This window comes from Trachurus japonicus, chromosome 7, assembly GCF_045865225.1.
Source record: "Trachurus japonicus isolate A0001 chromosome 7, Traja_1.0".
NCBI classification, from domain to species: Eukaryota; Metazoa; Chordata; class Actinopteri; order Carangiformes; family Carangidae; genus Trachurus; species Trachurus japonicus.
The window spans coordinates 2,096,789-2,124,345 of record NC_140913.1 but is presented as its reverse complement, the minus strand read 5'-3'; the positions used below and the strand labels follow the sequence as shown (position 1 = coordinate 2,124,345).

Below are 27,557 nucleotides of genomic sequence, written 5' to 3'. Positions count from 1 at the left end.
TGTGTTGTGTGTTGGTGAGTTTGAACAGACTGATCCTGCTCCATCAGGACTTTTGTCTTTCTGCAGCAGTAGGACTCTGATTCTGGGCCGTTTTGTTCTGATCTGGTCCGAGTTGAATGGAGCTAATTCCTCCTTTCTACTGCTGCTATTCCTGCCTCTCTGTCTCTAATCTGGATTAAATCCTGTTTGTCCTGATGTAAACACATAGAGTCCAGTGTTTGACAGGAGAATCAGATGAGAATAAGAAGAATTAGAGATTCTCCTCAGTTTAATCCAGGACAGAAGATCAGAATAATAAGAGAATAACAACAGATCTGAGAGCAGATTAACAGACTCAGCTCTCCCTGCAGCAGGAAACAACTGCTCCAGTCTAAAAATATCAGAGGCATTAAAGGCATCAGATTCAGTCTGAAGCAGCTGCAGTTTACACGTCTCAGAGCTGGGACCATCAACACTGATCTGGACCTGAAGGGAGCGGATTCTCCTGGTCTCAGTGTCCCTGCAGAGGTCCCAACAGGCCCCAGAGTTTGACCTGTATGACCGGGGACAGGAGACGGTCTCCATGGTATCAGAGCAGGAGAAGGAGTCTCCTCAGATGAACAGGTGTGTTCTATTCACACTGTTTTATTTTATTACAGTTCAGTTCTCAGGTGAGCTGATTCTGACCTCAGAGGTGAACTCAACAGTGAATTATCACAGCCTCTCTTTTATTCTACTGCCTCTTTACTGTACTCCACTCTAAGTGTTTCTACTGTGTTTGACTGCAGAACTCTGCAGCTGCAGCTACTGATCTGAGCAAAACCTCCACAGACTGAATACTGATCACTGCAAACATGAAATATTAATAACTATAAGACTTTGATACTCAAACATTATAATACACACACACACACACACACACACACACACACACACACAGAGTGATGGAATTAGCATCAATATCATTAACGCCCATCACCTCTCTCTGCGTGTTCACACATTTCCCCTGAAACACACATCTGTCTGTGACTGTGTGTGTGTTAATGTGTGTATGAATATATTATCTCTGCAGCCTCCTCTCCAATTAGCTGAGTGTGTAAGTGGTTTTGATCAGCAGGAGATGACGGGGGTTTACCTCCTCCACCCTTGCTCACAGGTTCATCACATGCACACTGAGAGGCTGTTAATACACCATGCTGTTTCAAACACACCTCAGAGTATCAAACACACCTCAATGTATCAAACACACCTCAGAGTATCAAACACACCTCAATGTATCAAACACACCTCAGAGTATCAAACACGGCTCACAGCTCACTGTAGGAAAGTCCCTGTAAAGTGAAATTGGAGTTTTGTTTCAAAAATATATTAAAAGTGTTCGAAATGTATTGATAAAAACATGCAAAAAACTCATTTCTGTACAGTGCTTAAAGCAGAAGTAAGTGATATATTTGTGTTAATATAAGTCTTAAATAGTTATATCTTCCGACAGCAATCACTTACATAGAGTGTTTGGACTGAAACACGGGTCTCTCAGTCCCTCTGCTCTGCTCTGAGCCGAAGAGAAAACATTTATCGTATCCTACAGTTTTTATCCAATGAGGAGAGAGAACGGCATGCAGGGCTGTGTGTGCAGCCAAGGAACGCCGTGAATGTGGCGACGTAGGGACGAGGACTGTTATGGTGCGTTCAAGGAAACTCGTATTTTTCCGACCGTGAAGTGGTACCAGTTCGATCTGGTACGAGTTCACCGGTCGGAAGTTACGAGTGGCCGTTATAGTGACTTTCACCGGTAAAACAGGTCGGAAAAACACGAGTGGGTTGCCTGAAACGCTACAAAGTCGTAAGTTGTGACTTGAAGCTGTAATTTACGATTTCAAAAGCCTGCCTGGAACGCAGCATTATCGAAAACGACCGGACCACTTACTTCTGCTTTAATTTTAGAGTTTTAAGGTTTAACAGTTTCACTCTGCTTCAGTGGTCTAGGGTTTTTATGGGCGGGTTTACAGAGGGGGCACCATGACGCACTGCCGTCATCAATAAAATATTATTTATTGATGTAAATGTGGTGTTTTTTGTACATAGTCTCTGCAGATCCCAGAAGCAGCGCTGCTCTTATGTGAAACATGAAGCTTCACTTTTAATTCAAACAAACTAATGAGACTGCCACAATTGTTAGATTTCATCAATGGGACCAACCGGCGGCAAAACTCTAAAAGCCAAAACAGTCACAGTCCAGGTGAGCCTCTGAAGCGCCGGACCCACAGCTGGTCGCCACAGCAACGGGAGCCGTGAAGGCTACACCGCCACAACCATGAGGGCCACCGCCGTCAGCATGGGACAAACGGGGCTAGCGTTAGCCGGCGAGCTGTCGTCGGAACGAACAGGGCTAGCGTTAGTCGCCGAGCCACCGTCAGTACGGGACGAACGGGGCTAGCGTTAGCCGCCGAGCCGTCGTCAGAACAAACGGGGTTAGCGTTAGCCGCCGAGCCGTCGTCGGAACGAACGGGGCTAGCGATAGCCGCTGAGCCGCCGTCAGCACGGTACGAACAGGGCTAGCGTTAGCTAGAGAGATTGGTGCACTGACAGCAGCGGGCCCAGTATACTTTCCCTCACTGCTAGGTGTGTGTCAGAAACATTCAGATAGATCTGGACTCAGACTCAGGCTCAAGCGTACATAGCTCAAGCCCGTAGCTGCTCGGATACGATGTGACAGTTAGCATTAGCGTAGTTGGCCTATATTTGATTGACAGTTGAAACTTGACGGAGCTCAGCAAGTGGGCGGGGCTTCGGTTCCTGTAGCAGACGCGCCCAGAGCTCAGAGAACTGCCTCATTTTTTCATGATTTTAAAACCTAATTTCACCTTCTAAATGAATTTTTCTAGCATTCAAATTTGGCAGGATGGTTAATAAGACATCTGTCTGGGATGTGATTAACTCAATGTATCAAACATATTAAATACACCTCAATGTATTTGTATAGCACACAGTTCGTCTCAAAGGGCTTTTACACAGCATCATAACAATGTGGCCTGATACAAGTCAGAAATAAAAGAGAGGGGCACCACCAGGTCCTCCTGCAGTATTTTATGATGGGGGCAGGCCCTCTAGTTGCCAGAGGGGGGCCCTGAAATCCTGCTTTATGTCAGCTCTACAACCAGCATCACACCGCAGGTTAGGCTACTGTCTGACTCCCAGGCTGTTTGTTTCTGCATTTCATCTTCAATCCCAAAGACTGAAGCCCTGTTCCAGTCCTGACATGAGACCAGTCAACCCTCACACACTCACCTGGAGCTACAGGACCCTGTCACATATCTGTTCAGGGCCCAGAACTGCAGCTGCTGGTAATAATTCCTGAGCTGTTGCACTGAGACCCTCCATTAAATCACATGTTCGGTTGTCATGACAACAACACGAGACCAGTCAAAGACAACAGCTGGACAGAGACACCAGAACATAAAAACAGGAATCAAACAGGAAGTCGACCTCTGAGCAGCGTCACTGACTGGAGATAATCCGGCGTGAGGACGGCGCTAAACACAAGATTACTGAGGACCAGACTGAGAGAAGAAGAGCATCAGGGTGGAGATGGAGTGTGAAGGAGAAACAGGAGGAGGAGGTGCAGTTTTATTAAAACCCATCCTGAGTGTTTTACAGCTCAGTCTCTGCCCCTCCCTGTGTCTGCTCTCTGTAGTTAACAGGCGTGAACCAGCTCTATAATGTGTTTGTGAGAGCAGAATTTTACAAGATTAAAACAAGGCTTTGAAGAGGAGGGTGTGTGTATGGGGACAGAAATACCATAATAGTGGAGGAGGGGAGGGGGGCTGAGTCAGAGAGGAGAAACAGGGAGAGACAGACATTTAACTGCTATTCATTATGTTACACAACTACAACGATCTGTTTCATTCACCGCAGATGAAAACACAAAGAAATTGAATGGGACTTTATAATTCATCAGCTGCTCCTCCTCTCCATCTTCTCCTCCTCATCAGCTGCCTCACCCCTAACCACACCTTCCACTCCACCGGCAGTAGAAACACCAGTGTAGAAACACTGCAATATTAAAACATTCAACTATTACCACCAAACTGTACTTTGTCCATCCCATCATGAGTGTGAAGATTGATAAATTACACCAAGCTCTGAGAAACACACCTCCACCTGATCTGATCTGTTTATACTGAGGCTGCCTCCAACCGTCCACTTACACCACTTTACCTGTGGAGCCCACATGTCTATAGAAGAGACTGGTCTTCACACATGTACATTTACATGCACAGCTAAGCTGAGCAAAGCTTATTGCTCGACAAGGCCATTTAATTGGACTTCTGTTACGTGACAGAACAAACAAACAAACACGTTAGCTAGAAGAACACTGTCTGCATGTTGAGCTGTGTAAAAATATAGAGCTTTAAAGGGATAGTTCAACATTTTGGCAAATTAGCCCATTGCCCTAATCGCTATAGTCATAGCAGTAGGTTTGTTACCTTTATTTGTCGGTGTAAGTTATTTTTAGAACGGTGGAGCAGAGCGGCGAGCTGCTCAGAGCTACGCTACGGAGGCTAATGGAATTCCTTGGTTTCCCCTATCAAACTCATCAAATACACAATCCAACAACTCCAAAACGCTCTGGTGGACAAGTTGTGACCTGCACATTCACCACGCTATGAGATAATAACGGAACGTTATGAGATGGAGTTGTTTTCGAGGTAAATACAGAGACTGCTTGATGAAAAACTGTCCCTGAAGGCAACGCGCATCAGCGGTTTTGCATGAATTTCCCTCTAAAACAACTCAGTCTAGTAACATTCTGTTATTATCTCATAGCGTGATGAATGTGCAGGTCACAACATGTCCACAAAAGCGTTTTGGAGTTTTTGGATTGTGTATTTGATGAGTTTGATGAGGGAAACCAAGAAAATCCAATAGCCTCCGTAGCGTAGCTCTGAGCAGCTCGCCGCTCTGCTCTGCCGTTCTAAAAATAGCTTACACCGACAAATAAAGGTAACAAACCTACTGCTATGACTATAGGGATTATGGTAATGGGCCAATTTGCCAAAATGATGAACTATCCCTTTAAGGTTCTGTACATGCTATATGCTTTATACCAGCTTATTCTTTACTTCTGCAATTTGTTTACCATCACAGTCAATGCCCGGCCAATAGAGGGCGCTCGGGCGCCGCCCCACCACTCCCCAGTAACTTGAAGAAGACTTTAAAAATTAAAACAAAAATACTAGTATATATTTTTAGATGAGTGTGTGTGTGTGTTTAATGTATCACCTGCAATAAAAATGTAGATTGAACATGTTGTACGTTGTCTAAAGTTACCGATTGGTCACGTGTTTCCTCCTTGGGGTGCAGAAATCTTTGCCCATAGACTCTGGTTATAAGTTGTACATGTGCAGAAGCTCCTCTTCAATACAAGTCATATGAGCTCCTTGGGGCTCAGCTCTCCTGCTCCAAGAGCTGAATGCAGCTCATTGATGGTGCGTTCATTAATTTTTAACATCTACAAATAACTTTGCCTTTTCATTTCATTTAATTAATCGTCCATTTTTACAACTTCCACGTTGGTTCACAACTGGAAAGCGCTCAACATTGTTCCGACTTCAAGTGTAAATGAAACGCAGCATTACATAGGCTACTGTGATATATTATAGCCTGCTCTTGATAATAGGCCTATAACACATTAGCTGCCACCATGACCTGCCAGTGTATCTCAGCAGCAGCAGCTGTGAGGGCCCAGGTGATCTTCAGAGTCTACACAGGTGAGATAGAAGCTGGGCCTACATGTGTGGTGTTGGTCTTTTACAATGTTGTTAATCGTAGTAGTGCTGTATTGTGCAGAAAAGTGGGTAACGTGCCTTAGAATAGGCCCTATATTGAAGTTTTAGTTTGAAGTTTGGTAAAGCCCCCCCCCCCCCGGAGAAAACTACACCAGCTGCCACTGCTGGGTGTATTTAGTATAATATCTTCACATTCATCTCAAAAGACTGGTTTTAACGTACTGATTGATCCACCTTGACCGTTCAGCTCTGAGCCGTCATCCCAGACTGAGAGGTCAACATACTGCCACTGCCTCAACAGCCCCAGACTGTCAACCCAGGCCTCCCACCTCTCCTCTAGTCCCATACAGTAGCCCAAAGCTAGCCGGCCTTAAAGCAACTACAAAGAACTTTCATTTTGTGTTGATTTTGGTGACCCTTGTGGACAAAGGCGTTAGGTTTCTCTCTGCAGATCCTGTCTCAGTATCAGCCATGACGAAAATACAGCTGTAGTGGCTATCTTAGGTTCTTTTCTTCGTTCTTCATTCATTCAGGAGACCGCTTTACTCGTTGAGCTGGCTGGGTGCCGACGCAGACGGTAAAACGACTGTGTCGCTCCACCATATTCTCATTTTATTCAACACATTCAACACGTTCTTTACAACAACACTTCACTTCCTGCTTTGTCTACGGAAGCCGCATGAGACCTAAACCATAACACAGGTGGCTCAAAATTCAAAGCATACTCAAAACTTATTTCTAGCCAGTATAAATCAGTGCAAATAACTAAACAATAATAAATGGCACTTACACAGCAATAAAATTGAGATCAGTTTTTAATGGCTAGCGTAGCAACAACTCGATGCTAATCTATAGCCTCATCAGGTCTCCTCCGGTCTGAGTGCCGTAAATCGTTTCGTCCGGTGGAACGAACCCGACCACTGCCTCCTGAAGGTGTAGAGTTACACTATTTAGAAATAGCTTATCTTCCCACCGATGGCCTCATTTGCTGTTGTAGGTCACACATAGACATCAGCAGAAACAAGAGATTTTTTGCATATCCAGTTAAAAGTTCTTTGTAGTTGCTTTAAGCTAACAAGAAATAGATTCTCAGCAGTTGATAAGATGGAACAGCAAAGACAACTGCTGCTAGCAACAATGACAAGGTCAGTAACACTTTGGTAATTCATTATCCATGTTGCTTTCACCCCTTGGGCAGATAAGAGCTAATGAGGGAGTGACTATGGATTCTGCGTCAGTTTTTCCATACATTTCTCTATTCACATGTTTGGACAACAACACAACCTTTGAATTTGCAACCTAAAACAGGGACAGTTTTCATTATTTGAAAATACAGACGAGGGAATAAAATAAATGTAGCAATTAGTTGTAGCCTAACTACCACTGTAGGGCCGTCAGCTGTCCAACCTGCTGCCCTCTGGTGGACGCCTCAGGTCCATCAGACAGACAGACAGACAGACAGACAGACAGAGGATCCAACAGCTTCTCCCACCTCAAGCACTACGACCATCTGCACCCACACCTGCACTACACCTGCATGTTTACACTGTTCCAGCACTGCGCCTCAGCACATCCTCAACTCTCAGCTGTGTCACGTTGTTTGATATTTGCATTTTTCTACAACATTCAGAAACAAGACTCTAAAGCTTCTGCTCTTTACTTTTAATTGGTTCAGTCTGAACTCTTCTGTCTGTAGTGGCATTCATCTTTTATCTTTTTCAGCTGAGCTCTGAGCTGGTCTGAGTCTCCAGGTCATCAAAGATCCACTCAAAGCTCAGACAGTGATGGAGAACATGATGGAGATCTGATAGAGGACATGTTGGAGATCTGTTGGTTTCATGCGGGGAAGTTTCCGTAGGAAGACGCTGAGAACAAAGAGCTGAGGTTTCTCCTCTGAGATCATCAGACTCTTCAGTCGGAGGCTGAGAGCTGCTGCAGCTGTGAGACGTGTCAGCGTTACCACAGGAAGACAAACAGCTTTAAGTGAGACGTCTCTGTTCCTGCTCAGCAACACCTTCACACTTTTACACCTTCTCTCAGCATCTCTGTTTCCTGAAGGGTAGAAACTGCAGAGCACTTCACTGACAGCATCATCTGATGCCCCTGCCCCAGAGACACAAACACAAACTGTGTGATCGACCAACCACAGAAACTTGTTTGTGACGACCGAAAATATGCATCAAATTATATTCTCAGTCATCTTTGGTGTTTAAAATGTCCTGGGCGTCTCAATCAAAAGAGGATAGGATGGCGGTCACCATCCTGATAGACACTATATGACATCCATCCCATCCTCTGTTTTCTATCTGCTTCATTTGTGATTTAGTGTTTTAATTTTTAACTCACTGCAGTTCTGTTTGAAAAGTTTTCATTAAAAAAAGAAACAAATTAAAATGTATTATGACATAATTTCAACACAGTTAAAGCTCCACCCTGTCCAACTCCAACTTCATCTATCTGTTTTTGTCCTGAAGTAAATTGAAGCAGGATGTCGGTGCACACGAAGCACCGCAGAGACAAGACTACATGTCTTACAGTCAGACATGGCGTCATTAATTACACCTTAATTACTTACTTCACTGCTTCACTGAAGATGTTACAGCCCAGAAACATCTGTACATGAAACTGTGAATCAGTGACAGTGTGAAATCAATGAAACAGTGAAACGTGTCACTGCAGCTGCATCGTCTCTTTCCCTCTGTGAGGGAACTTACTAACGGGCAGAGTCTATGGCTCTCTATCACTGATCTGATTCCCGCTCCGCTAATTAAATCACAGCGCAATTAACAAGAGTCAGCTGTCAATCAAAACCTCATCACAGAGAGAGACGGGGAGGGAGAGAGGGAGGGAGGGAGAGGGTGAAAGAGAGACACACACAGCACATAAGGGAGAGAGAAGAGAGGTAGGGATAGAGAGACACTTACTTCCTTCAGGAAACAGTCCGTCTTTCTTTCATTCCTCCAAAAAACAGACAACAAAAACTGAAAGAACCCGCACGCCGGGTGAGAGAGAGAGAGGGATAGAGAGAGAGAGAGGGGTCGAACGGCTACCGACAGACAGATGGAGAGAGGGAGAGAGAGGGAGGGAGGAGGGCGAGCTGTAATCCCATTATTGTGAACGACACATTGTTCTGAGAGAGAGAGGGAGAGAGACATTCACACACACACGGGGAAAGAGAGAGAGAGGGGGGCAAGAGACTTTCAGACAGAGAGAGAGAGAGTCTCAGTGGGAATAAAAGGGGCGGGGTCTGCACACATGATGGTGGGCGGGGTCCCGCTCATTAATATTTAATCAGAGGTTTGAGGCGTGAAGTTAGAGAGAGAGAGAGAGAGCTAGAGCGGGAGAGCGAGGCAGTAAATCAATGGGGCACCACCCCTCTGACTGGCAGACCGGAGAGCAGGTCTCTAAAGAACCAAAACCAGACCCACATCACTGGGCTAACAAGCACCTGGACTGGTTCTGAGCCAGTAACACATCACAACTGAGAAGCAAGTCAGGAACCAATCAGGAGTGAGCTCATTAACCAGCTGTGACTGACTGATGAGTACAGACTGAAGCAGACCAGCTCCTAGTTCTGGTTCTGGTCCATGGATCCTCATGCTGAGTCAAAATGTGGATCAGGTCTGAATCTGATCAGGACCAGCACAATGTGGATCACGTCTGAATCTGATCAGGACCAGCACAATGTGGATCAGGTTCAACACAATGTGGATCAGGTCTGAGTCTGATCAGGTCCAACACAATGTGGATCAGGTCTGAGTCTGAACAGGTCCAACACAATGTGGATCAGGTCTGAATCTGATCAGGTCCAACACAATGTGGATCAGGTCTGAGTCTGAACAGGTCCAACACAATGTGGATCAGGTCTGAATCTGATCAGGTCCAACATAATGTGGATCAGGTCCAACACAATGTGGATCAGGTCTGAGCCTGATCAGGACCAGCACATTGTGGATCTGACTCTGATCAGTCATGTAGACTGTGAGCTGTTGTGGATCCAGCCTCGAGGGTTCCTGGTCTCCTTAGACCACCTCGGCAGGCCCGGTCCCACAGCTGAGCGGCTCCTTTGATTCTCCTCCAGCGGCTGCTGCTGTGGGCGGTTCCTTATTCCCACTGTGAGCAGGGTGCATGATGGGAAACAGCTGCTGCATATTCAACATGGTTTCACATTCACAACAGCAGCAGCAGCAGAAGAAGAAGAAGAAGAGGATCCTGCTGGTTCTCACCGTGGTCCCGGGTCCCCCCTGTCTAATCAATACTGATCAATACTGATCAGGACTCGTCCCGGCGTCCTCAGTGATGCCAGACTTGGACTCAGGACTGAACAATAATCGGTGCTGACACAAAGTGGAGAGAGACTCTCGTCTCTGCTCAGGTGAGTCCACATGTCGTCTGATTGGTTCACAGCTGACAGGTCACAGCAGGTGAGAATCATAAAGTGTTCATGTCGTCTTGGCAACCACAGAGTTTAATGTGATGTGAAGACAGCATGAAGAGAGTGTGTGTGTGTGTTATCGCCATCATCTTATCTGTGACACAACACACTGCTCGTAAAACATGTCAGTGTGGCAATACATTCACTTTGTGTGTGTGTGTGTGTGTGTGAGTGTGTTATAGAGCTCAGCTGGGAGTGTTTGTCCACCTCTCATCAGGAGCCTCATGTAATATTAATCTCACACACACACACACACACACACACCAAGGGTCACATGCACCACACACACACACACGCATCAATCAAACACACAAAGAGAAAACACACACATACAGCCTGAGGTCTAACAGTGTGTGTGTGTGTGTGTGTGTGTGTGTGTGTGTGTGTGTGTGTGTGTGTGTGTGTGTAGACAGCTGGTGGAGCAGCAGACATAAATATTGTGTCTATGATGTGATTTTATATCTGCATTAAGTCAAAGAGAAAGTCACGGAGCGGAACAATCACAGGCCGCTGTGCAGCTCCAGACGCTCTGCAGGGTCACTGCTGCTGCTGCCTGTAGTAACAACTACTACAACTATATTCATAACAACAGTAATAAAAAATACTCTAACAGGCTCCTCCAGGTCTTGAACCTTTCAAAAATAAACAGATTTTTTTTTTCATTCCATTGAGATTACATGTCGTATCATGTTGTTACATCCTCATTTATAAATATGTTTTATTGCGGATGAATGGATTGTATTTTACTGATCAAAAAAAAAAAAAAGTGCATTAGATAAGAAATCACGCACAAATCCTCCAGTGTGGGGCTTCACTTTCATTTTATTATATTTTATTTTAGATGTTGCAGGGTGTGGTGTGTGTTGTTTTTTTTAGGTATCTGAGGCTTTCAAGCAGAAACAAAAGCTGAAGGACAAGTGAAGAGGCTTTAAAGGGGGGAGGAGGAGGAGGCAGAGGGGGTGATGGAGGGTGATGGGAGGGGTGAAAAGCAGCTTGTAGAGAGACGAACCAACCAGGCGGAGTAATGAATGCAGGGGGAGGGGAGGGGAGGTGAAAGGTGACACGCAGTAATTGGGAGGAAATGTGCATATAGGCGCGTGTGTGTGTGTGTGCATGCGTGTGTGAAAGTCTGATGATGAACACTGAATGAAGCACTGAAATGTCTTTTTTTTTTTTTTGAAAATTCCCTGTTTGACTACAACGTGTGACTGTGAGCTGATTGGTCAGAGGTCTGATTCATTGATCAGCTTCCTGTGATGGATTACAGGGGTTGTTAGATGTTTGCATTTCAAACTGGAAGGAAAATAAATTTTAACTTATTTCAAATGAGTTAAAACCAAAAACTTTCACAGATTTTACCCGTTACCATGACGATGCCTCAGACGATTTCACCGTGTGCTCATGTTCTTACAACAACACAAAGACTCAGTGTCACAATTTGTTTTGTCAACTGAGAGACACACAACAACAAAGAGTGCTCTGTTACACACACACACACACAAACATGAACACACACACATTTTAGGTCAATGAGGCAGAATCTGCAGATTCCTCTCAAACAGCCAATCAGATCACTGCATCCATCACCAATCACTGAACGGGCACTTGGACCTGCACCATCATTAAAACATGAACAGCAGCGCGGCACACTTCGGTCAGTGTTGATGACATCATCGGTCGCCATGTGGCAGCTGTGTGTGAGGTCACTATTTTGTCATGGTAACTGTATGGACGCCCTGACTCAGCAGTTGCGTCAGCAGACAGAGAGATTAGATCTGCACCTACCTGCTGTGTGTGCGCTGAGGAAGCTGAGGAGGAACCTTCTTCATCAGGAGGACGTTTCCTGTAGGAACACAAACACAGACACACGGTAACTACAGGTGAAGATCAGATCAATCAAACCAATCACATCAGTAAACCTCCTGATGTGAGGCCGTGTTGGAAACGACTCCAGGACAGTTTCACATCTGTTTCCGCTGGGGTTGTGACAAATGGATACTTTCTTTACGTTTAAAGAACCATAGTTTCATCGGTTAACTGTTTAACCATTCAGAAATTTACATTAAATTCCATGTGAAATCCAAATATCCATATCCATACAGCCGTTGTCTAAACCGCAGGGTCACAGGGGGGTGGAGCCAATCCCATCTGACAGTATGGAGGCGGGGTCATAGACTGTAAAAAATATGGACGTAGCATTCGTGACGTCACCCATTGGTTTTGGAGAGTCGTTTTTGTGACTCAAATATGGCGGCCTGAACAGCGCCATGTTGGATTGGCCGGCTGAGAACCCGCCCACTGGCCTCGAAGCAGCTGTCCACAGACCGCTCCGGACCTGTCACTCAACGTTTCCGCGCCCTAATTGGCCAGAATTTTAAACCTAATAATAGTAAAACGGTAGAGTTAAAAAAAAATTCACCCCCCTCAGAGTGTGTGCGGGGGTAGAAACTATCGGTTGAGACCAAAAAACGTTCTGACACCAGGCTTTGATCATGTTTGTTGAGGATGTAAAGTCAGTGATTTTAACATGGGGGTCTATGGAGAATGCTCCCTTCTGACACCGGTTCTCATCTGCAATTGTTACATTAAAATGAGTAGGCGACTTGGCATCCTGGAAACCTGCCTGATTTTGGAGATATGCAGTGTTTGTTTGCCATTACTTTCATTATTTCCACTACGATCGCCCCCCCCCCCCCCCAAACCAGTTATGAAGTAACTAGTAACTGTAACTAGTTACTATTTTTCAGTAACTAGCACAACACTGGTCACAGGGCTGATATACACAAACAACACCCACACACACACTGGCGTTCACAGAGTCTCCAATCAACCTAGTGTGCACATTGGGCCGAAGCTGGAACCCAGAAAGGCGGCTTAGAGGCGAGCGTGTGAATTCAGTTCTACCACAGAGTCATACATACAGTTCAGCCTCGAGACAAACACTATCAACAATCATGAGAAAAAATGTAGTGATGAAAGAGAAAAACTTTGCTGCTTATCACGTGGCAAGGCGAGGCAATTTTATTTGTATAGCCCATTTTTACAAACAGGGCCTCACATAGCATCATCACAACGTCCTCTGCCCTTAGAACATCACATGTGACCATTTCTGTGATCAGTGATGTGATTTCCTCACTTTTTGTGCTTTTTCACACTTTGGCGTGAAGCTGAATGTCTGTTGTTGGGGACCTGCACTGCTGCCAGCAACGCTTTGGGGCTCATGATGTGTCCCTTTCAAATCATTAGGCATCGCACCTGCTCTTTTACAGCTGTATCTCAGTTCCACTCCACAAAGCTTGTATTTCACAACATTGTCATTTATTGTCAGTACATATTACCATACAGGACTCCACTGGCCTTTTGCATGTGAAGGGCCTTTACGTCCATGGGAACTTTGAAAGATTCATTTCAGATTTCTTGTTGGGTTGTTGCCTATTTATAATTTCATTTATTTATAATTTTCAAGATGATCAAAACCTGTTAGTGATAAGTTTTTTTTTTAACTGCACATTCATTTAAATTTAATGGGAAATCAAAGTTTTATGTTGGTGAATGTTTCTTTGGTTTAGGTCACACCCCCCGTCTTTACTGACGGTTGCAAGTCGTTGTACCTGAGGACACCTGTTCTGACACGTGATCGCTGTGATCAGCAGCAGATTGCGTTTACCACCATGTGTTTGTGTGACGCTCGGAGTGACAGTTCAGGTTGTGTGAGGTAGTCATGTATAGTCAGGTAGAACCTGCAGTCGGGGGAGGAAGCAGCACAGTACACTGCCAGAGTGTAACCGTGTCAAACATCCTATAGCATACGCATCAACATTGGGATTTGAAAATAAGGGAAATCATCCACGACCCCACCGCGGGCAGTCCCACCACCCATGACCCCTTATATTTTTTGAAATGTGTACAAGACACTGTAAATGACCCCTAGACAACCACTTACAAACTACAAGATGGTTTTCACAGCTCCTACTGCCTGTAATTAGGGCTTTTTAAAGGGATAGTTCAACATTTTGGCAAATTGGCCCGTTGCCATAATCGCTATAGTCATAGCAGTAGGTTCGTTAACTTTATTTGTCGGTGTAAGCTATTTTTAGAGGGGCGGAGCAGAGCAGCAGGCTGCTCAGAGCTACGCTATGGAGGCTAAAGGAATTTCTTGGTTTCCCTCATCAAACTCATCAAATACAAAATCCCAAAACTCCAAAACGCTTGCAGTTGTGACCTGCACATTCACCACGCTATGAGATAATAATGGAACGTTACGAAACGGAGCCGTTTTCGAGGTAAATACAGGGCAAATACAGAATCTGCTTGCTGAAAAACTGTCCCTGAACGCAACGCACATCAGTGGTTTTGCATGAATTTACCTCTAAAACAACTCCGTCTCGTAACGTTCCGTTATTATCTCATAGCGTGGTGATTGTGCAGCTCACAACTTGTCCACGACAGCGTTTTTGAGTTGTTGGGTTGTGTATTTGATGAGTTTGATGAGGGAAACCAAGAAATTCCCTTAGCCACCATAACATAGCCCTGAGCAGCCTGCCACTCTGCTCCGCCCTTCTAAAAATAGCTTACACCGAACCTACTGCTATGACTATAGGGATTATGGCAATGGGCCAATTTGCCAAAATGTTGAACTATCCCTTTAAAGTATTTTTGGGGGCTTTTTATTGTCTTTAATGGACAGAACAGTCGAGAGATAGACAGGAAACGGGGAGGCAGAGAGGGGGAATGGCATGCAGGAAAGGGCTGCCCGATGCAGGATTCAAACCGGGGCTGCCTGCAGTGAGGACTGTAGCCTCTACATGGGGCGGCAGCTCTAAGTGAGTTAAACGCTGTCCCTTAGGTGGGCATTTTTATTTCCTGTCCTTTACTATTGGGTGAAGTGATTAATCAATAATCAATAATCACTTCATCCAGTAGTGGTGGACATGATGAAATAAAGATGCCCACCTACATTCAGGAAGTACAGGAGCTGTGAAAATCTTGTAGTCTGTAAATGGGGTTTCGCGCTCGCACTTGTGATTCTTGACTCTTGCGACTTGAATCTTGCGAATCTTCATGCGTTCAGGCGCTACAACTACTGTACTGCCACCTGCTGGCCCGGAGGGGAAACACAGGATATTTACGGGAAAATATGTAAACAGGAAGACGGCGGGACAGATGATTAAAGCAGAAGTAAGTGGAATATTTGTGATAATATAAGTCTTAAATAGTTCTATCTTCCGACAGCAATCACTTAGATAGAGTGTTGAAACTCTATCTATTGGTCTGAAACACGGGTCTGTCAGTCACTCTGCTCTGCTGTAAGCCAAGGAGAAAACAACCTTTATCCAATGAGGAGAGAGAACGGCATAAAGGGGCGGTCCTCTCTGTGTGTGCAGCCAAGGGATGTGCGTGAATGTGGTGACGTAGGGACGAGGGCGAGGACTGTTAACTCCATCGGCTGACAGGAAATTAGACAAAACCACCGGATCGCTTACTTCTGCTTTAAAATAAAGGAATTTCCCGGGAAAAACGGGATCTATAGAGAAGTCAATAGCTAGGAATAGTTGTTGAATAAACAACTAGAATAGATGTTGGATTTATTCACTGTCTGCAGGTGATAACACAACTGTACACAACCACCTCACACAACCCCAGGACAGGACAGAGAATCTGGAGCTTCAGTCAATAACAAGAGCTTTAACAAGTCCAGCTGAGCAATAATCGACAAACAACTTCAGTGTGAAGAAACCTTGATGAAGTGGTTGTGCGCCATCCCCCACCACCCACTGTAAACCTGACGGTGCGTTCAGGCGCCCCTCTGAAGACTGTTCATCGACCATCTGCTCTCAGGGTCGACTCAGGTCAAGCAATGAATCACTTCCTGTTTATCCTCTGCAGCATGTAATGAGTTAATGAGCACAGATAATCAATCACTGCACATATTGATTGATGATCTATCACACTCAGCTGCTCTGATTAATCAGCTGCTTCCTGTCTCTCACTGTTGTTAATGCTAACACAGTCAGATCCTGGTCTTGGATCAGATGATATCCAGTTCCATCAGGACCAGAGTCCACGTCACAGGTAAACATGTTGTTTTATCACATAACAGTCAGAGCCTGAAGATGTGATCCAGAAAAGACCTCCTCATCAGACCTGGACTGATCAGTCCTCATCATCAGTCTTTAGACTAGACCAGCAGGTGGCGCTGTGCCCGAGCCTGACACACAGCTGTGATAAACCATGTTTATACTGCTGGAACCATAAACTCTTTTTATTCAGATCCTTCAGACCCAGTCCTGACCCGGTCTGGGGTCTGAGTAGGAACCAAACCATCACCATGTAAATGAGTCCACACAGTCGCTCAGTCAAGTGTAAAAGTAATGGATGTGACAGACAACACAAGGTTATTGTAGAGAAAGGCTTTATAAACCTCACACCTGAGCAACACTGTCAGCATCCAACGCCACGGCAACAAGCCACTCACACTCACACACAAATACACACAGACACTCATTCAGGAGCTTTATAGTCTGTCAGATGTTTGCACCGTCTGAAGGACAACACACACACACACACACACACACACAGCCAGCTGAGCCTAATGTTGTCCTTGAAGACAAAAACCAGTGATCAACAAACACCTCCACGTGTGTGTGTGTGTGTGTGTGTGTGTGTGTGTGTGTGTGTGTGTGTGTGTGTGTGTTGTTTTTATTATATCTTTGTGAGGACCAGTCTCTATGTCCCCACCATTCCTACTCTGTCTTTGGAGCAGACAGACCAGAACTAGGGTCTAAAAGAGGCTGATTAGTGGGTTATTGTCATACCCACATCACATCAACAGTGTGTGTGTCCAGCAGTGTGTGTGCATGTGCAAGAGGAACTGGTCCTACAGCGGGGTCAGAGGTCAGAGTCCCACACAGAGGGACTATTCACTCACACACTGATTCATTCATTACAGTAAATATCAGTTCTGTCAGTTAACACACTCACTTCCTGTCACTTTACTTCCTCTTGCTTCGCCTCCCAAGGACCGACACACAGAAACACCTTGGATCAGGATCATGGATCAAGATCGGGAAAATTCAGTCCATCATCATCAGACATCTGATCCACTTCAGACCAGGTCTCTGAGCCCACAGAGGACACAAGAAGTTTGAAGACCACTGTCTACAGGACAGAAGCAGACTGGAACACCGGACAGAGAGCCACAGACCAAGACTGGACCACAGGACCTTATTAAGACCTCCTCTACGTTGTTGTGTCCCTCTGATGTGTCCTAGAGGACATATGATTCTTTGATTCAGTCTAATCGAGGGTCAGACTTTACAACTAATGACTCAAGCTAATTTTCTGACTCTTTTATCTCACAGCTGACAGATGCATCAGGACTAAGATTCTCCATAAACCTGATCAGAACCAGGGCCTTAGTCCACATTTAAACATGACAATACACTCAGTTAAATGTGGTCTGGATCTGCTGATGGTCTGCAGGTCTGTGGTCGGTGGCCTGCAGTCTGCAGGTCTGTGGTCGGTGGCCTGCAGTCTGCAGGTCTGTGGTCGGTGGCCTGCAGTCTGCAGGTCTGTGGTCGGTGGTCTGCAGTCTGCAGGTCTGTGGTCGGTGGTCTGCAGGTCACCATGGCGACATGATGTTACTGTCCAACTGATCACACAGTTCATCAACAGACGTTATCATCTTTATTGTTGACAGACTGAAGAACTAACTGGTGTTTATATCAAAGTGAACACAGAGTTTAGTCGGAGACTTGAACTGGTTCTTCTGGTTCCTCTGGATCTACTGGCTCCACTCCATTGGTTTCATTTTTACTTTCTGAGCAGAAAAATAAAAACTGCAGCCTCCAAATAGGCCACCAGTGGATTTAATCCCCATTAAACCTGACCCTGAACACACACACACACACACACACACACACACACACACACACACACACACACACACACACACACACACACACACACACACACACACACACACACACACACACACACACACACACACACTAGATTAGGCTGCCTGCCTTCATTCACTAATCTGTGGAGTTAATCTTACGGTTGTAACTCTGCAATGAGACATTATAGAGCTGTAATCTGCATATATAGAGCGTGCACACACACACACACACACTCTCTCTCTCTCTCTCTTAGCCATATGCGCTCTGATGCAGTTTTCCTGTTTGTATCTGTCACTGGTTTCAGTGTCAATCTGGTATCTGGTCTGCGGACACCATGACTGGACTGACTTAGAGGACAGACTAATGTGGGTCAGAGCGGGTGGTCTCTCCAGTCAACATCTTGGTCTTGAACCCGGGTCTGGATTTACTGGAATGAGTTTGTGAACTTCTGCTTGTAATGTATCCACGGGGACTGGATGAGTCTGGGATTCAGGCTACCTGGATCCAGCCACTTTGAACTCCATGTAACAACGCTTCATTCAAATTGGCAATCAATCAATCAATCAATCAATCAATCAATCAATCAATCAATCAATCAACTGTTCAGCTAATCAATGAATCGTTCAACTGATTAGCTGATCATCAAAAAATCAAAGGGGTGATTCAATTTTCTCGATTCTCTTTCTTTGTATTTACATAGAAACATGAGAACAAGGAGCTGGTTAACATGCATGCAAGTGTGTGTGTGTGTCTGCGTGTTTCTAAGTTGGGGGTGTAACAGATGCCAGTGACTAAAGACAGCTGCAAACCAACATACCAATTACACACACACACACACACACACACACACACACACACACACAGTCAGACAGTGTAATCTTTACTGTGATGGCAGTGACACCACATTATTCCACAGTCTGTAATCTGAACATTCACAGTGAGACAAGGGGGTCCTTAAAGGAACAGTTCGACATTTAAAGTGAGAGTCCAATAGTGAAAGGAACAGTCCGACATTTAAAGAAACAGTCCGTCATTTTAAAAAACAGTCAATGTTAAAGGGAACAGACTGACACTTGAAGGAACAGCCAGACATTTAAAGGATCATTTTAGCCATCCGGATTCATAAAGGAACAATCAAGGTTGAAATGAACAGCTCAATAGTTAAAGAATCAGTCTGACATTTAAAGGAACAGTCCAACATTCAAAAAACCTTTCAACATTAAAGGGAACAGTCGGACACTTAAAGGAACCGTTCAATATTTGAAGGAAGTCCACCATTTAAAAAAAACAGTCAGACAAGGAACAGTACGACACTTAAAGGATCACTCTGTCAGTCTGATGTTTAGAAGAACAGTCAATGTTTAAATGAACAGTTCAGTGTTTTAAGGAACAGCCTGACATTTACAGCAACAGTTTGACATTTAAAGCAACAGTGAGACATTCAACGCCACAGTCTGACATTTAAAGGAAGAGTCTGACATTTTAAAGGAACAATCAAACATTGACAGGAATTTGTTCAGCCCAATTCTTTAATATGCTCTACTGTATACTACTTTTCCACTGTTGATTTTTTTTTTTTAAACATGTTTTTATTTGAAGAAATGAACAATGATCAGATATTCAACATACAACATTTTTCTTATTTTCTTTCCCCCCACCCATCCCCATCGTGCTGCCAATATGAAAAAATAAATTAAATATATAATGAAAATAAACTGGTGAGTGAGAAGCACACCTCAAATGTTATACAAAGAGTTACAGGTATGAAAATATATACAAGGTTAAAATAATCTCCACTGTTGATTTTGTCTGCAGTGTGATTTGGTTGAATCAATAAAGGCTCTTTTAATTTGACAAATAGAGAGAGAGAGAGAGAGAGAGAGAGAGAGAGAGAGAGAGAGAGAGAGAGAGAGAGAGAGAGAGGCGCAGATAAACAGACAGACAGATGTAGAGGAAGAGGGAAGGAAGAGGTTGTTCCAGCAGAGGAAATGGAAACAGAGCCATGGTGAATACAGACCATCTCACCACACAAGAGAGACTTCCTCCAAACAGAAGGACACACACACACACACACACACACACACACACACACACACACACACACACATACTTGTACCTCTATCTTTGTGAGGACATTCAGTGACATGATGCTTTCCATGTCCCGTTGCCAAAACAACCCCAACTACATGCCTTACCTGACAACCAAGTCTTAACCCTCAAAATGCCATTTACAGGGTGACAGAAAGTGAGGAATGGCCAAAATGAACTCAAAGGTATTTTGGTTGGTCGTCACTATGTAGCATTAACAAGAATACACAATCACACTCAAACACACGCACACACTGTTCCTGGAGAGCTGGTGTCTGGAGCTCAATGAGAAGCTGATGCATAATAGTGACAGTAATGACAATAGTGTAGTAGTAGCCTACCACTGTTTGGACAAGTTGGATGAATGAGGTTTTTTGCTGCAGTATTGTTGTGACAGACTGTGACAACCTCAGGATACGCTGTGGATCCCAGCCTTCAGGTGAATAAACCAAACTAACCTAGTCATTAGTTGTGAGACAGTCATGTGACAGAGCTATGGGACAGCAGCCCATAAACACTGAAGCTCTGTGTTCAATCTGTTGAATTAATCTTTTCACTGAACGTCATGTTTTTTGTCTCTGTTCAGAGACCGTGTTTAAATAAAGCTTCTCTGTTCATTAACATTGCTCACCCCGAGCTTTCAAGAAAGTTCATTTAAATTCAGATCCCTTTGTCCCAGCGGTCTTTGTTCACAGAGCTTGTTTCAATAAAGACACAGTGTCAACCCCCTCCATCAGCTGAGGTCAGTCTGTGGTGACTGACAGCGCCCCCTAAAGGCTGCTCTCTGAATACAACCACATCCTCATGTCTCTGGTTTCTGCTCAGCACTACTTTTAAGTTGCAGTCAACGGATCGAACCATATCGGATATCGAGTAAGACCACAACAAATCAGAGCACACGTAAAACCCAATGCAACGTTGGCATTGGGCGCAAAACCTGTCTCACTGGACCAAACTGATGAAGGAGGAGCCATCCAAACAACACAGATTTCCATTCTAAGGCGTGTTCTCCACCCCCCTGTTATTTCTGTATAATGACCGTTGTCAAGTATAACAGACAGAAAAGACAGAAAAGAGAAACTATGCAGGATATTTACCTTATTTTATCTTCATTAAACAGCTTCGGACTAACTGTGATGTTAGATAAATGACTTGTAACTTGTTACAGAGAGAGTGGAGGCTCCTTCCACATCGTGGCTGGAAACCAAACCTGCGATCAGAGCCTCTGACCCGGTGTCACAGCTCTCCTCTCGTCTCGGTGGCACCGCGACTCCACGACACAAACGCACCCCGTAAACAGTAAAGTTAATCTCTTGTTTATGACAGATACGACTACACACAATACACACATCGTAACACGTGTAGCCTACTGTATGGTAATCTATCGATCCACTGATTGATTATCAAAGGCTTCAAATGCACAACCAGTCAGGTAGCAGACATGACCAGTCTTGCAGATTCGCTAAATGATGCAATTACAAATCGATGAAAGTCGTATTTTGATCAGCATTATGTTTCAAATTAATTATTTCACTCGTAAACCTTGTAATAAGCGGAATAATGTATAGTTAACAGAATAAACCCCTTCAGGTTGTATGATACATGTTCCATACTTCCTGTCAGGGTTTATTTCTCCATTAACCTCCGAACTATACATTATCCTTTACATAACACTCTTGGAGCTAATACTAACTTGTTGACCGCAGCTTTACTGAGAACGTCAGGTGAAGAAATAACACGAGAAACACGTGACCAATCGGTAACTTTAGACAAAGTACAACATGTTTAATCTACATTTTTATTACAGGTGATTTAACTCACTTTAATCTTGCTCATCTAAAAATATATACTTTACAAAGTATTTTTATTTTATTTTTTTAAGTCTTTTTTGGGCAGTGCCCTAGCGCCCTCTATTGACCAGCCTAAATACTCCTTTATACTAAGTTGTCAACACTTTTTGTCAAAATTATCGGATTATGCAACTTTTAAAAATTAAACTCTTTTTACAGTGTAAGTCAATAGAGACAATGTTCAAATCTAAAAACCCACTGATCTTTGAACATCAATTACTTCAGCATACTTTCAGATAAAGACTTCAATCGTTCAGTTGTTTACAGGATTTTTATTTATTGAACTTATATTCAACTTTTTTTATATCTTCTATTGTTTTTGATTTATCAGAGTTTAAGTCTATAATGGCTGTGTATTGCAGTGTTCTGTGACTGGAGTGGATGACATCACTGCTAGAGAGGCAGAAGCTCTCTAACTTTGTCTGGAAAACAAATCTGTTTAACTTGGCCACACATTTCTCTTTTCACACATTTTTAGATCAGTTTGTAGACCAGTTTGTCCTGGTTGATACAATATGATTACTAAAGCACAGTGACCAAATGTCCAATGTCTGCAATACACATTCAGCAGCAGGATGTTCCGAGAAAAATGGAAAAAACACATTTTAAACTTTCTCCTGTTTGCACATTCTGGACTCCAGGAACATCTAGACCACGTACCTGCATTCAGGAAGATCATGGTCCCTTCCATTTAAAAAGATATTTCTGATGAATAAAGAGCAGTGGTTTTAGTGGTTCATGGAGCCAGTTTTCACTAATCTCTGTGCCGGCTCAGTGTCTTCCTGCTGCACACAGCTGTAAGATACAGCTCGTTAACAGCCTCTCTGATCTCTGAGATGTTTACACACACAGCAAGACTCTGACTCACACACGCACACACACACTGATACTCATGGAAACACTGTATTACACAGTTTCCAGGCATTGTCCTTCCACCTTTGGCAAAATGTTATTATTATCATGACTCTGGTCTGTTTACAGGCTCCTGGCTGACTGGTTCCTGATAGGCTGGTTTTGACCGGTTGGTTCACTGCTGAGTTAGGGTTAGCTGACTGGTTCCTGGCTGACTGGTTTGTGGACTTGTACCTGACGGATCTGATTTGCTGACTGGTTCATGAGTGACCGGTTTGCCGACTAATTTTTGACTAGTTTCTGAATGGCTGATTCACTGATGGGTTCTGACTGACTGGTTTCCTAACTGCCCCATTCATTGCTGGTTCCTGGCTGACTGGTCCCTGGCTGGTTTGACTGGCCCACTACCTGACTGGGACTTGCTGACTGGTTTGACTGGCCCACTTGTACCTGACTGGTCCCTGACTGGTTTGACTGGCCCACTACCTGACTGGGACTTGCTGACTGGTTCCTGGCTGGTTTGACTGGCCCACTGGGACTTGCTGACTGGTCCCTGGCTGGTTTGACTGGTCCACTACCTGACTGGGACTTGGTGACTGGTTCCTGGCTGGTTTGACTGGCCCACTTGTACCTGACTGGGACTTGCTGACTGGTTCCTGGTTGTTTTGACTGGCCCACTTGTACCTGATTGGTTCCTGACTGGTCCCTGACTGGTTTGACTGGCCCACTACCTGACTCGGACTTGCTGACTGGTTCCTGACTGGTTTGACTGGCCCACTACCTGACTGGGACTTGCTGACTGGTCCCTGACTGGTTTGACTGGCCCACTACCTGACTGGGACTTGCTGACTGGTTCCTGGCTGGTTTGACTGGCCCACTGGGACTTGCTGACTGGTCCCTGGCTGGTATGACTGGCCCACTACCTGACTGGGACTTGGTGACTGGTTCCTGGCTGGTTTGATTGGCCCACTTGTACCTGACTGGGACTTGCTGACTGGTTCCTGGCTGGTTTGACTGGCCCACTTGTACCTGACTGGTTCCTGACTGGTCCCTGACTGGTTTGACTGGCCCACTACCAGACTGGGACTTGCTGACTGGTTTGACTGGCCCACTACCTGACTGGGACTTGCTGACTGGTCCCTGGCTGGTTTGACTGCCCCACTACCTGATTGGGACTTGCTGACTGGTCCCTGCCTGGTTTGACTGGCCCACTACCTCACTGGGACTTGCTGACTGGTTCCTGGCTGGTTTGACTGGCCCACTTGTACCTGACTGGTTCCTGACTGGTCCCTGACTGGTTTGACTGGCCCACTACCTGACTGGGACTTGCTGACTGGTTCCTGGCTGGTTTGACTGGCCCACTGGGACTTGCTGACTGGTCCCTGGCTGGTTTGACTGGCCCACTACCTGACTGGGATTTGATGACTGGTTCCTGGCTGGTTTGACTGGCCCACTACCTTACTGGGACTTGCTGACTGGTTTGACTGGCCCACTTGTACCTGACTGGTTTCTGACTGGTCCCTGACTGGTTTGACTGGCCCACTACCTGACTGGGACTTGCTGACTGGTTTGACTGGCCCACTTGTACCTGACTGGTTCCTGACTGGTTCTGACTGGTTTGACTGGCCCACTACCTGACTGGGACTTGCTGACTGGTTCCTGGCTGGTTTGACTGGCCCACTACCTGACTGGGACTTGCTGACTGGTTCCTGGCTGGTTTGACTGGCCCACTACCTGACTGGGACTTGCTGACTGGTCCCTGGCTGGTTTGACTGGCCCACTTGTACCTGACTGGGACTTGCTGACTGGTCCCTGGCTGGTTTGACTGGCCCACTTGTACCTGACTGGGACTTGCTGACTGGTTCCTGACTGGTTCCTGGCTGGTTTGACTGGCCCACTACCTGACTGGGACTTGCTGACTGGTTCCTGGCTGGTTTGACTGGCCCACTACCTGACTGGGACTTGCTGACTGGTCCCTGCTGCTCTCTGAATGTCTGATTTGCTGACTTGTACCTGGATGACTTGTTTGCTGACTAGTTTCTCTCTGGTTTTCGAGGCACTCCGACTTCACTTGAACATCAAAGAGAATTTTTCATCACAGCCCGTTTTAAACACACACACACACGTGTTGGTATTACCATCATTCTGAGGTCCCTCCGACCATGCCGTCAGCCATACTCCTCATCACCATGGTTACCTCAATCTTCACCATGGAAACCTCGACCATCAGAGGGAAGTGAAGGAGGGCTGCACACACACGCACACACACACACACACACACAGACACACAAACTGTGGTGTCTTCTTTTTGTGTGATTATAAAAAGTAATATGAAAATACACACATACACAACACCTGCCTCCAGGTGTCATGTTTCCAGCAGGTGATGCACACACTCTCCTGTGCAGTTTCATTCCCAGCTGTAGTTCTGGTTCAGTGTGCTGAGACCTGGGACGCAGTCCTGAATCCAGAACCAGCCCAGGTCTAAAAGTCTGACCTCAAACACAGGCAGGTTTTAATGCTGCAGGCGAGTTAATATGAGCCACCTCATAATGTGGACTGAGATCCAGACCACGCTGAGTCACAGGTTCACATCCTCACTCTTTAAATATAACACAACCCCCTTAAATATAATGACTTCCTTAAATATGAAAACCTCCTTAAATATAATACAACCTCTTAAATATAACAAGCTCCTTAAATACAGCAGAGACTGTCTGTCTGTCAGGCACTGAGTGTGTGTGCGTGTGTATGTGTGTGTGTGTGTGTGTGTGTGTGTGTGTGTGTGTGAGTTGACTCCACGGGGAACGATCCAGAGAAACCAGTTTCTTTATGGATTATTAATATCACCTCTAGCTACAGAGTTGGTGTGTGTGTGTGTGATCTGACACACTGGGAAGGGGAGGGGGAGGGGCTCAGCAGTTGGTGTGATCAAGGACGCTTCATTCACACTCAAGTGAGTTTGTGTGTGTGTGTGTATAATCTGTAGAGACCACGCCCTAATCTGGGATCAACAATAGACCCTCTTTGTGAGTTTCTTGTTTGTTTCCTTACATCCTCTGGTTGCTGGTGCCCCCCACCCCAACCCAACCCACCCCAACCCCCAAACACACATACACACACGCACACACACACTCGTTGTCAGTGCAGGTTCACCCTGCTAGAACACAAATGTAGAACCACACAGTGAAGACTCACAAGTCCTAAAACTCTGTAGTGGTCCAGCTCATAAAGATCCACAACGGTCTGGGTTCAGCCTGGAACCTGGGCCCACCAGACCAGGCCAGATGCATGTTTGGGGTTGTGGCCTGATGATGAGACCAGTAGCACAGACAGACAAAGAGCAGAACCACAGAGTGTAGATTTAAGACCAGAAACCTTCTGGAAGAATTTAACAAGAGCAACAACAGAAATGCAGATTGAGATCTGATCACACACACACACACACACACACACACCCTCAGAGGATGTGTGTGTGTGTGTGTGTGTGTGTGTGTGTCTCTGAGGTACAGCAGCAGGCGGCCGCTGGCTCAGAGTCCCTGAGGAATCGAACCAGCAACTCTTTCATCTGCAGGAACAGATGAAACAGACACACACACACACACACACACATGGAGCGAGAGAGAGAGAGAGAGAGAGAGAGAGAGGTTGGTCTCTGTAGTTGCCAGAACCCTTTTTCACATTATGCATTCCTTGGTCCCCAAACCCAAACCTAGACCTGGTTCCTATACCTGGACCCTTAAAGGGATGTTTCAACATTTTGGCAAATTCTCCCATTGCCATAATCCCTATAGTCATAGCAGTAGGTTCATTACCTTTAATTGTCGGTGCAAGCTATTTTTAGAACGGCAGAGCAGAGCCGTGAGTTGCTCAGAGCTACACTACGGAGGCTAATGGACTTTTCGCCTTTCCCTCAAAACTCATCAAATACACAATCCAACAACTCCAAAACGCTCTGGTGGACAAGTTGTGAGCTGCACATTCACCACGCTATGAGGTAATAGTGTAACATTACCAGACGGAGCTGTTTTCGAAGCAAACGCTGAAAAGAGACTCCTTGCCGAAAAACAACCGCCTCTATGGGACCGCACATCGGCGGCTTTGCATTTACCTCTAAAAACAACTCTATCTCACAGACAGGGACAAAGTGGGTCAGCTGAGCTGAATTACTGAAGGTTTCAGATTTCTGGTGGTCCAGACTGAGACCATCTAAGGAGAGGGGTCCCAGTCTGGAACCAGCTGCCGTGTTTAAGCCTTAACTAAAGAATCCATGTAATCCCATAATGCATTTGTATGTGTGTGTGTACATCATCTGATATCGAGGTAAAAGGACATTCTCTGATCAGTCTGTTGCTCTGTTGTGTCTGTTTCCATCTTCTGGTAATCAGTACAACACATGACACCCACACACACACCTACATACACTATTCCTCTGTTGTTTTAAGGTATTCAGAATCAGCTCGTCAAACACACAGCTGGTCTAACATAGTATATAAGGAGTGAAGAAAATAACTTAACTAAGCACAAATACAAAAAGCAGAGAGCTGTACCTGCATAAAGAGTGAAACAATCCAATGTACAACTAACCTGTTACCTGACCCAGCACAAACAGTCACAACTGCTCCAACTTAGCATAAATCTAAGAGATGATGAGCCCAACCCA

General features: G+C 45.1%; 1 protein-coding gene across 3 annotated transcripts in view; it reads right to left on the bottom strand.

The window, feature by feature from the left end:
• Positions 1-27,557, bottom strand: part of plxnb3 (plexin B3) — an 84,374-nt gene that overhangs the window by 51,540 nt on the left and 5,277 nt on the right. The window contains exon 2 of one of the 3 annotated variants that reach the window (XM_085780780.1): positions 11,989-12,046. The exons of 1 other annotated variant lie outside the window; for it this stretch is intronic. The gene's annotated coding sequence lies outside the window, so the exon portion shown is untranslated. Of the gene's footprint in view, positions 1-8,692; positions 8,866-11,988; positions 12,047-27,557 lie in introns of those variants that run through there. One more of the 3 variants, XM_085780781.1, reaches the window with a different exon arrangement.